The 11,271-nt window shown below is 45.2% G+C and overlaps 1 pseudogene; it reads right to left on the minus strand.

Moving 5' to 3' along the window:
• Positions 1–305: 305 nt before the first annotated feature.
• On the minus strand, positions 306–9,821 carry LOC115318072 (annotated as a pseudogene).
• Positions 9,822–11,271: the final 1,450 nt, after the last annotated feature.

Genomic DNA, 11,271 nt, shown 5'->3' on the forward strand with positions numbered 1-11,271 from the left:
TAAAAATGTTTGTGACAACATTCTGGTGGGAATTCCGTTTCCCTTGAGCTCGGTTAAAAATCAAGAAGTTATTTAGGTGGGAAGTATACTTCCAGCAGTCCAAGAAAGGGTTCAAAAATGCAAAATGCAGAAGAGAAAAAAAAAATGTAGAGCATAACTTCATGGTTTATCCTCAATAACTAGTTACAACATGAACACACAAGAGGCCACTTTTGCTATGAACAGAAACATGACGCGTGGTCAAGAAAGATCTGGCCATTAGTCCACTTCATTACATTTGAACACACACACAAAAAAAAATTGTTCTAGTCTCGCTCCAGCGTGTTTGGGAGGTGGCAGACATACCTCTGTTCTCTACCAAAATCAATTAACAAACAAGCACTGTGCATGTCCTCGGGTAAGACCGCTACTACAGAGTGTCCTGGTCTGCTTGTCTTCACGATATAAAATGGGAAGACTGAGTTCTGCACTTCCAGCTCCTCAAGTGGCGTGCACAGGAGGATGCAGCGCTCCACGTTCATGTCATCTACATGGAGAGCCCTCAAAATCACTACAACACTGCCATCATGGCAAGAAATTACTGTAGAATTGCTTTTTTTTTGCCCTCCTGTACTGCGTGCTCTCATACACCTGGGAGTTCACAATGAAGCGCTCGTGCTCCAAAGCACCTGAAGGACAAAAGCCAACTCTGGCAGTCATTGCTGCAGTTTCTGCAGGGGAAAACCTTTGCACTGGCGTGCCCCTCCCCAGGAGACATACTCCCTCAACATGTGTGGCTCTCCTGAGGTGCTCGTATCCTAAGACGCGCTGACACTTTAGCCTTACCGCCGCCGGGAGAAAGTCTGCCGCCAGCAGGGTCTCCAATTCCTGCCGCATGACCACCCGCTCTACAATTTGTTGCGGCACTCCTTTTGCAGCAGTTACTTGCTTCAGCAAGCGGCCATTGCCGTCCTCAAACCGGAAGGCCGAGTTGGCCCACAAGGGCCCCATGCGCCGCACTGTAGAGGAGAGGTGTGTCAACTGATGCACGTTGAACGTCATGGCAGTCTCCCCATACAGTCCGGGCATCTGGCCAACGAACTGTGTCAGCAAGGTCTCTGAAAATGTATGGTATGGAATGAAACATAAGAGAAACAAGCCCAACAACGATTGCTTATTTCCATTTTCACAACAGCTAGCTATAAACCCGATACGGTTGACTCCCGATAATTTAGGACAGACGGCAGTTTATGGCTTTTTATTGTTTCAAAACAGCTGTGATAATACTAGCTCGTAAATACGTAATATAGAAGCAGTCTTGGGCAGTGAGTAGTTACTAGTAGCGCGCTACCGGTAACTAGTTATTTTTTAGTAACTTGTAACTGTAACTAGTTACTTTTCAGTTAGAGGAACTTGTACCTGTAACACTTATTTTTTTTGCACAGTAACTGTAACAGCAAATACCTTTTTTTATATAAAAAAAATGTTGAACAGCAACAATCGTTAAGGTGATTTCTTGAAACTTTTTCTACGTCTTGAGGTTATTAGCTTACGTACATGCACCGCAGTGAAACGAAGATAAAAAAAGAAAGAAAAAGAAACTGGCGATCAGACCTCCGCCGTGGAGGGAGCTGGCCTACCCTCGTAAAAAAAGACCAACACAGAGGGGCACACCGAGAATGGGGCACCCATAGTGACACAGGGAAAGAAAGGAAGCTGGCACCCACAGTGGTTGAGGACAGAAACATGTCTTCTTCATCTATGCCGACTCACTCCCTACGCGTGGGTGAACATCTGAATTGTGCGGCAATCTGGGGTCTTCATCTGGAGTCTTTTACTCTTAGTCATGTCTCGTTTATCCCAAACTTTCTGCTTTCGTGTCTAGAAAAAAACTGTCTTGTTGACAACTTTCGTGTTGTACACTCCACACCCCAAATAGGTCTTCTCTTCTTGACAAAGGAAGCGCACAACGCTGCCTTTTTTTTTTCATTGAGACGGTTAGAGTTTCCTGTCCTCTTAATTTTCAGTGAAAGTCTCCATGTGGTGCAGAAAGCGAACAGTGTTTCAATTAATTTATTTATTTTTGTTGTGTTTTCTTCAGAATGATTGCCCTTTTTTTTACCCTGAGCCGTTTTGACTACACACATGCCTTCCTACGTTTCTATTGAATAAACTCTATTATTTGGTTTGTAATCTATTACTTACTGTTTTACACAGTAATAGAAAAGTAACAATGTTACTTTTTCACAGTAACTGTAACAGGTTACTTTTGGAAGCTCAGTAACTGTAAAAAGAGTTACTTTTTGGCAGAGGTAACTGCAACCCTAACAGTTACTTTTTTGGCTTAGGTAACTAAACTAACAGTTAATTTTTACTGGTAACGTGCCCATGACTGTATAGAAGTAACCATTGCACACATTTTTTTCTTAAAAAGGTCGAGAATCTCAGACACGATCCTTTCATAATGATACTGCCATTTCTTCCAATAAATATTGCTCGTCAGAATGGGTTCAAGAATTTTTCAGTTGTGGCAAGAGTCCGAGACAAAGAAAGATGACTTATAGCCACCCTTTCCCTGAAAGAGTACTCGCAACGACCAGTTGCAGAAATTACAAGAAGTCTGCTGCTTATGGTTAACTGCATAATCCAAGCTTTTTGAAACGAGGGCCGTATATGCGATGCTCCACGCAGGGCATGTTCACGTTTGACAAAAGACGAGCAGAACCAGCTTCTTCTTGCTGCTGTGACTGTTAATCCTTTTCAGTCACGCATGAAATCCCAGAGACAGTGGGCATAAAAGTCTCCGACCACGCGGTGAAGCACGGGTTTGCTGAAGCAGGACTGTATTGCCGATCCTCTGCCCAGAAGCAGCTTATCAACGAAAACAAAAAGCACGCCCTCCTTTGCTTGGCAGTCGATCACAGAACGTGGACTGCGGACAGGTGATCTTGACCGACGTATCTATGTTTACGACTCGCTATAACCAGCAGCTTCTAGTGTGGTGAACCGACTACCGCCAGTAATAAACTAGTTCCTTTCAAGACCTCTATTCCTAGCTAAAACGGCACTAGATTTTATTGTTTCTTCCATTAATAAGTAGGCAATTTGGTCTTTTTACAGATACCACCCTCATCTTGTGCGGCAAGTCGCCCCTAGTGGCAGCAGTCAATGTCTGGGGTGCTATTTCTCGAGAGGGGCTTGGGACACTGTTTAATGTTTAGGATTGGGGGAATAATGACGTGTCACAGTTACTGTGACATAGTTGACTACGTCAAGATTCCCTACATCCTCGAGGACCCATTCCCCGACACAAACTTCGTGCTTCAACACGATTTGTGTCCCGTTCACACGTCTCACGAAGTCCGCAACCTCCTGGAAGGTCGCTAAATCAACGTGCTCCCACTGCCCTTGAAGGGTGCCGACCTCAACATAAGTGAACTTCTTTGGAGGCGCATAAAGATAGCGATGGTGCGGTGTCCTCTTTACACGGCCACTGCCAACGAACTGTGGCGTGTTGTCCACGAGGAGTGGGAGAAGCTCCGGAACGAACCAGACTATTGGCAAGGTCTGATTCCTTAACATCACGGATAAGAGCAGTGGTCGATGACAATGGGGCGATGACACATTATTAGGGTTGTTGCCAAGATTTTAGCCGCCTTAATAGAATCATTATGTTAATGGATCACCCAAACTAAAAAGGTTAACCTGAACATATTTTCTTCCTCGGGAGCGAGTTTTATTTCTTACTTAAGATATTTCATTCGCAGGAAGTTGGAAATTCAAACACTTCATTAAGTTTTCTACATTATTTGAAGTGTTATTGGTTAGTTTGTGTACAATATATGACTTTCCTGGAAAAATGTGTATGTATCGATGCTATCGTGCAAATATAATCGTTTCTAATTGTCCAGTTTTTGTATTAAATTCAATGAATACTTTTTTGTAACGACTCAGAGAAGGAGTTGTAAATAAATAAGTAAATGTTTCACCACAGACCATTAACAAATCTAGTCCTAAATGCTTAAAAGCCTTCAACATCTGTCTGTTTGGTTAATAAAAGTAATCTACCAGATATGTAACAACCATCGGCAACGATTTGCTTAGTTGGGTATGTTCCCCTCATTGGTTGTTTGACTGGTTCATTTCAGAGTCAGGGAATCTCCGTGCTGAAAGAGGCACCCACAAAAGCTTGTAAAGCAAACATCAGCAAGTGCTGTTGCAGCATCTGCTTTGCACCTAGCAGACGACAGGAAAAGATTTAAATCACACTCTCCTACCCTCTGCAGCCTCACTGCACAGGGTAGGCGGGGGTAGGCGCAGCGTTTATGAGTGCACCTGCCATGTGGAGCTGGGGGTGCAGAACGGCCATGGCTTCCATGTTATAGCTAACAGAGTCCGTGATAGTACAGCAATATACTAAACAGTAATATGGATAGGTGGGCTAGTTAGTACATATTTAACTTGTGGAGCGCCTAAAAAACGAGGACACGAGGAAGACGAGACAGGACCGAGTGCTAACTTACAACTGAGCGTTTATTGAAAAACACTATTTGTACACAAATTCAGGATCGCGACACAAAAAGGAAAACTCGTTCTCAGTTAAGTGTACTGACAGTGCACTCACGCAGCGTATCCTCACCCTTTAATGCAGTAGGCCTCAAACAATTCTCTCTCCAGTTTGGTTTTCTAGTTTTCCAACTATTTTTGTTTTGTCAAGATTATGCGCACACGGACACCTATCACAGTGAATTGCTCTATTACCCGACGGGGAACTTCTAACAGATAGGGCGTGCTCGCGTGCCCTATCGTTCAAGCACCTCCCCGTTTGCCCTACATACACTTTTCCGCAAGTCATAGGTATTTCGTAAACAACTGACGTTGCGCAGGCATGTTTCTTGGCGCAAGCCTCACTTTTTCCTTTTTTGTTGTTGGCTCTTCAGCAGAAACTGGACAGTGTTGACGGCGCAGAAAACACCACAAGCACCTCGAAGTGTGCGGCAACTCTTTTTAGGCCTTGGGACAGCCCGTGGACGTAGGGGAATACCACGGGTCTTGTCTTTTTCCTCTGGTCGGCCGCTTCCCCTCCGTTTCTTTTTTTAAGCTTTGAAACCAGGGTTTCTGCAACTTCTCTCAAAAAGCGCTCTGGATGGCCCGCCGTTTTAAAACCACCAAAATATGGTGTCAAAACGGCTGCAGTTCTTGGATTTAAACTTGCACTTCGACAAGGACCACGTATGCTGGAAGCACCAGCCACGCTCGAAGAAAGGCGTCTTGCCTTTTTCGTCTGCCTACTCCAAGTTAGTCAAACGAGAAATTGTGTCGTCGTTGATGAGAGCTTCCCTAGACAAGTCGTTCAAGCATAACATGGGCGAAAGCTTTTTTGATCAGGTGCGACGCCTTAAAACGATGGGCTATCCAGAGCATTTCTTGAAAGAAGTTGCCGAAACCCTGGTTTCAAAGCTTAAAAAAAGAAACGGAGGGAAAGCGGCGGACCAGAGAAAAAAGGCAAGACCCGTGGTAATCCCCTACGCCCACAGGCTGTCCCACGACCTAAAAAGAGTCGCCGCACACTTCGAGGTGCTTGTGGTGTTTTCTGCGCCGTCAAAACTGTCCAAAAAAGGAAAAAGTGAGGCTTGTGCCAAGAAACACGCCGCGCAGCACACTGAATGCGCAACGTCAGTTGTTTACGAAATGCCTATGACTTGCAGAAAAGCGTATATAGGGCAAACGGGGAGGTGCTTGAACGATAAGACACGCGAGCACGCCCTATTTGTCAGAAGTTTCCCGTCAGGTAATCTAGCAATTCACTGTGATAGGTCTCTGTGTGCGCCTAATCTTGACAAAACAAAAATAGTTGGAAAACTAAAAAACAAAACAGAGAGATTTGTTTCAGGCCTACTGCATTAGAGTAAAGGGCGCATCAGTGCACTTAACTGAGAAAGAGTTTTCCTTTTTGTGTCGGGAGCCTGAATTTGTGTACAAATAGTGTTTTTCAATAAACGTTCTCGTCTTCCTTGTGTCCTCGTTTTCTAGGCACTTCACAAGTTAAGCATATACTAAACAGTTTGTTTTCCAGACATTGTAGTTTAAATAAAACAGGTAGCCAATAATCCCATGCCACTATTTGCTTGCATACGCTCCTTTCAGTACAGATAAACTGAAGTTTTAAAAAGATATTTACCGGCACGTCGGATCTGTGATTCGTTGATCTCTGGCAGCAACAGCAGGAAAATGGCTTCCGCAAGCCGGCAGAGATGTCTCCAATACCTCGGAGGTAGGATGTCCAGCGTGCACGGCAGGACGTAGAAAAGGAGCCAGTGTCTCCACTCACTTGCCTTCCAGAAGGCGTGGTCCTGGAGGGACCTTGGCAATCGTGTGAAACAATGCGGTGGTTTGATGCAAAGCAGGCGCTCGTTGATTGCCGTCAGCTGGTGAGGTTTTCCTGAAAACAGGAATTGTACAACATTTTTATTTACTATAATTGAAGATCACTCATTGCAATGAAAACATTCATATTTGAATTAGGCCAGCAAATGATATACAAGCAGAGTGGTTGTTTGGGCGAGTTGGTTTGACATCTTATGCAATCTTGTGCACAGCAAGGACAAGGACAAAAGGGGAGAACAAGGACACAATAAGGCGCCTTGTTGTGTCCTTGTTTTCCCTTTTTGTCCTCGTCTTTGCTGCACACAAGATTGCATAAGATATACAAGTTTTTGGTGGTTAAGCGCAGTTCTTAATGTAGTGAGAAAAAACAAAATTAAAAGAGTCGCCTGCGTAGCAATGGTCTTTTCAACCAGGTGTGATGCTTGTGTCTTTTCTCCCAAGCACTTTATCCAGGTTATAATTTGAATTTCACTCACTAATACCTGATAATGTGCTTGGGAAGCACCTTGGATGTGGGATGGTTAGTAGTGTTGCTGTTGTGTTTTGATGCTATTAGTGTGACATACAACAGTAGCAATAAAAGCTGGTTCGCACAGTTGCGACCGCCTACGAGTGCGACCACTTGTGACGGCTTACGAGATGCCGCTACCTAGCTTCAGCCCTTGAACTATATGAAGCACGGAAACACACCGCCATGTTTTTAAAGCGGTAGCTTTATAGGATGACCATGCTCAACATTGTGTAATACCTTCACTCGTGAGTGAAATAACATTGCGCCCTGCACCTAGTGTGTTCGGCGACTGTAATTAGTGGGCATATCCTCCCAAGTTCTCCATCCATTGCGCGGACTATAAAAGCTGGGGGAAGGGGGAGGGGGCTCGTGCAACACCACCTCTAAGGAGGCAGGCAAAGTAAAGGCGGGAGAAAGCCGGAAAGGGACAGCGAAATCATGTGGTGTGCAGTCGGCCAGTGAGCGTACAGAGCTCATCATGTTTTTCTCAGCAGGCCGAAAAATCTTTGCCACATGGCCGACGTGACCAGAAGGCTCCTCGCACTGCCCCGGTCCTCCTCACAGTTGTTGACAGTGGTGTAATCAGCAGGTATAGAAAGAGCTCGATGGGTCAAGCAGCAGAGCATGCCGAGGGCAACAAATGCACGAACGGCACCAGCAACAGCAGCATTTTGTTTTCATTAACAGTGTCTCTGTAAGGCTACCGCATTTCATCGCGTTTGGTCAAATATGCAACGGCACCGTGTTGTTTGCAGACCGGTGGCGTCGCTGCGTTTCCATAGGAGGTAAGCCTTTCTCATTCTTCACTTTTTCCTCATGTAAGTTTGCTCTTTGAAAATTTTACAAAAAAAATGCACCATCTGTGGGCAACGCTGCACAAAGTCGTAGCGCGATAGGTTAAGAAACCAAATTTTTCGGTCAATTTAAAGAGCCTGGCGTCTCCTTGTTTCACCCTGTAACATGGTGCTGGCAAAACAAATTTAGTAAATATATAGTGACATTTAATGGGTTCCAATGCCATAGTTACCTCAGAATTTATTTTTACCATGTCCTGAACCCCTTTAACATACTGCAGTGATTGCAAAAAATGTGGAAAGCAACAGAGAGGCATTTAAAATAGTGAGAATGATGCATACCAATGTAGAAAGCCATGGTGGAGTTCGACGATGCAATCAGGGTCTCTGTGACCTGCCTCGTCACACCCAGCAAGGCACAGTGCATGTAATCCACTGTGTATCCCCAGACAGGATCGAAATTGGGGACAGTGGCCAGTGATGAAGGTCCCTTCACCCCTTGCACGGCAACCCTGAACTGCCCTGCCAGTTCTGTGTCTCTCAGCACCATGGCAGCTGTTCGTTCAGGAGCTGGTTCCTGATCGTCTTCGTCATACGCATACCGAATACATCCTGCAAGGAAATACCATTTATGAACAATTTAATAGTAACCTCTGAAACCTTGCATAAGTATGAAATACTATTGCAAGTATGCAAATGTTACTTTACAAAGCACAACACTCATCCCGAAGACAGCCAACTCCTTTAGAAGTGACATACTGACCTCCTTCGTGTTTTCCCTTGATGAGGCACCAGGGGCAACCAAAGTAGCCAGCATAAGTCACGTGGTTCTGGACTGCAGCACGAGCAGGAGCGTCAGCTGTGCAGCCGATGATCTGCACCCTTGAGGAGTAGTCTTCGCCCTCGTAGCTCCACTCAATGGGTGGCACAGACACTACACTTTCAGCAAACGTCGACATGAACACCGACATGTTCGGATGGTTCCTTCCGAACCACAGACCTGCTAATGTGGTGCTCGTAAATCTTCTTTGCGGTGGTAGCTCACTGATGCTGAATTGGATTGGCCAAATCGACGAACGCGACGACTTGAACAATGGGCTCCCGTCCGTATTGACGATCAGTGTCAGGTCTCCCTTTTTGATCACGCCATCCTGTCTTAGGCACCTGTAGTTCGATGCAGTCGTCACATCCGTTACTTCTGGCGAAGACAAGGACTCTTCGATCTTCTCCATGTTTTCACTCAGCTCTTTCTTCTCCTTCGAAATGACGTGCTTGAGCTGCTCGCTAACGTCTAAAATCGTAAAGTACGATCCAGCCTTCAGGACCATCTCCTGATTATAAGAAAGGTTGCACGCAGCACAGGCCAACCCTGGAGCAGTAGCACTGCTTTCGAGCAGTCTGGTGCAGTTTTCGCAGTACAGGTACTTTCTGGCTACAGCAGACGTCCTCGAGCACCACAGCTTCCGGAACATGTACTTGCTCCGTGGCAGAACATGAGTCGTCGCTCCATACAGCATGTCGACGAACTCTAGGATATGCTCAAGCAGAGTCCAGGTCACTCTGTGGGCACTTGCTATGGACAACAACATAGCGACGGCGGCCGCTTTGGTTGTTGTAGAGTGCGGCAGAGTGGCGCTGCCAAACTCCGCGAGGCAGCGTTGAAGAAGACCATCGTCATCCAGCAGAAATGAAGCGGAACGGGTGCCTTCTTCCGCGTTACCACTCTCCCCCTCAGTGCTCCCCTCGGTATCACTCACATCATTTACATCCGAAGGCGATTCGTGAGAGTCGCCGCTGAAGTCGGCGGCCCAGCTCGGTTCTTCAGGCTCTTCGTCAGATGGCGAACTATACGATGAGCTCCTACTGGAGCTACCCGACGAAACAGGAGGCTCGTCACTCTGTCCGGGACTCGCAGGTAGCGGTGGTGGTTCACTGGAGCTACCCGAGGAAATGAGGGGCTCGTCACTGTGTTCGGGACTCCCAGGTAGCGGTGGTGATTCGCTAGCTGCCTGTCGATTCGACGGCGAGTTTTGCAACTCAGAGTCCCGCTTGTTTTTCTCATGCAGACATTGCGTCGATCGAGGAAGTACAAAGTCTTCATCAGAATATAGGTACCGTTTTCTTCGTTTCGGAGTCCTAGGGCTCGCCATGTTCGCCGCCGGCGACCACGGGGGATAGAACCAAAACGATAAGACCAGTGCGCAACACGTGAATCCCTTCAGCCTTGGCTTCGCTCGGCTACAGATAGAATCGTAAATTAGGATTGTTATTTTCGCACATGAATGAGCTCTACCTAGATTCCTGTTCTAAATATTATTAAAACTAGTAGTCACATCTTGAGCCATGCAAATAATTGTTTCTTTTTCTTTTCTCCTTATTTCATATTCAAACCGAAACTAACAAAGTATTTACATTTTTTTTTTCGGGGTATAGAATTCTACAATTATTATTTGCTTTATTTTTTTTTTAATGAACCTAAGTACATTTAAAGATAAATTTAAAAAAAACACTAATGTTGACCAGCCAACGTTGGTTTAGTGTCGGTTTCTACACTTGTTATTTTATTATTTTTTTTAAGAGAATAATTTTTACTTGCGGGGTTATTCAACTGTGTTCAGCCAACTGATTATAGTGATTATAAAATTGTGTCCACATTATTAATGTACTAATCGCAGCTTTTGGGTACATATAAAACCGGCTTAAAACCGACTCATTGCCCGAAGCCGTAGGCCCAGAGGCCTACCGCTTTGAGGCAGTTAGAAACCTCGGGATGTAATATTTCGACAACACACACGTAGTTTCTAAGTGGAACACAATTGGCGGCCGTAGTTGACGCCTGTTACGCTAGTTCTGCTCAACACTCTCTGAAGTCCGGACTCCGCACTCACGTGCACAATCCTAACGGCGACTTTGTCTAAGTACCGTGAAGAATTTCTCCAATGACCAAAAACAAGAAGAAAACATACGTATCGGGACACCATGGCCGGCTTGCTCAAAGCAGCGCCTCAGCTCAGACTGCAAGAAAGAAAGCACTTCCAAGGCAATCGCGCAAGCTGAGACGCGCTTCAAATTCAGACTCAAACGTTAGCCTTGGCAATGCTTTCTTTCACCAGTCTCAGCTGAGACGCTGCTGACGCTGCTTCGAGCAAGCCGGCCCAGGGAGTTACGACATTTCGTTGGCCCTCTGAATGCACAGCATAAAACGAATCAGCGAAACGAATAGATTCCAGCGGGGTTCAGCACACAAGTGTATATGATGGTGGAAGCTTTTAAGAAAAAGTTATGGAAAGTTTAGTTCACCTGAGTAAAACAAGTAAAATGAAACATCCTTATGTGCTTTGCATGTAAGCCTAAATATTATTTTTTGTCTCTGTGGCGCTCGTTTCGGCCAAATTAGGTCAGTATTATGGTAGCCAGTTTATTTCCTTTCCATTCCACCCGTATTTCAGTCGTAATAAATGACAGAGTAGCCGAGAATATTCTTGATGATGTCGAGGAAAAAAAAAAGGCTTAGGAGAAATTTGTCCATAATCAAAAACGTTTGCATTTTTTTTTTTTTTTTACTTTGGGTGTTTTATGTTTTATACTTTCAAATGATTA

This window comes from Ixodes scapularis, unplaced genomic scaffold (genome assembly GCF_016920785.2).
Source record: "Ixodes scapularis isolate PalLabHiFi unplaced genomic scaffold, ASM1692078v2 PGA_scaffold2__306_contigs__length_199485367, whole genome shotgun sequence".
Classification (NCBI taxonomy): Eukaryota; Metazoa; Arthropoda; class Arachnida; order Ixodida; family Ixodidae; genus Ixodes; species Ixodes scapularis.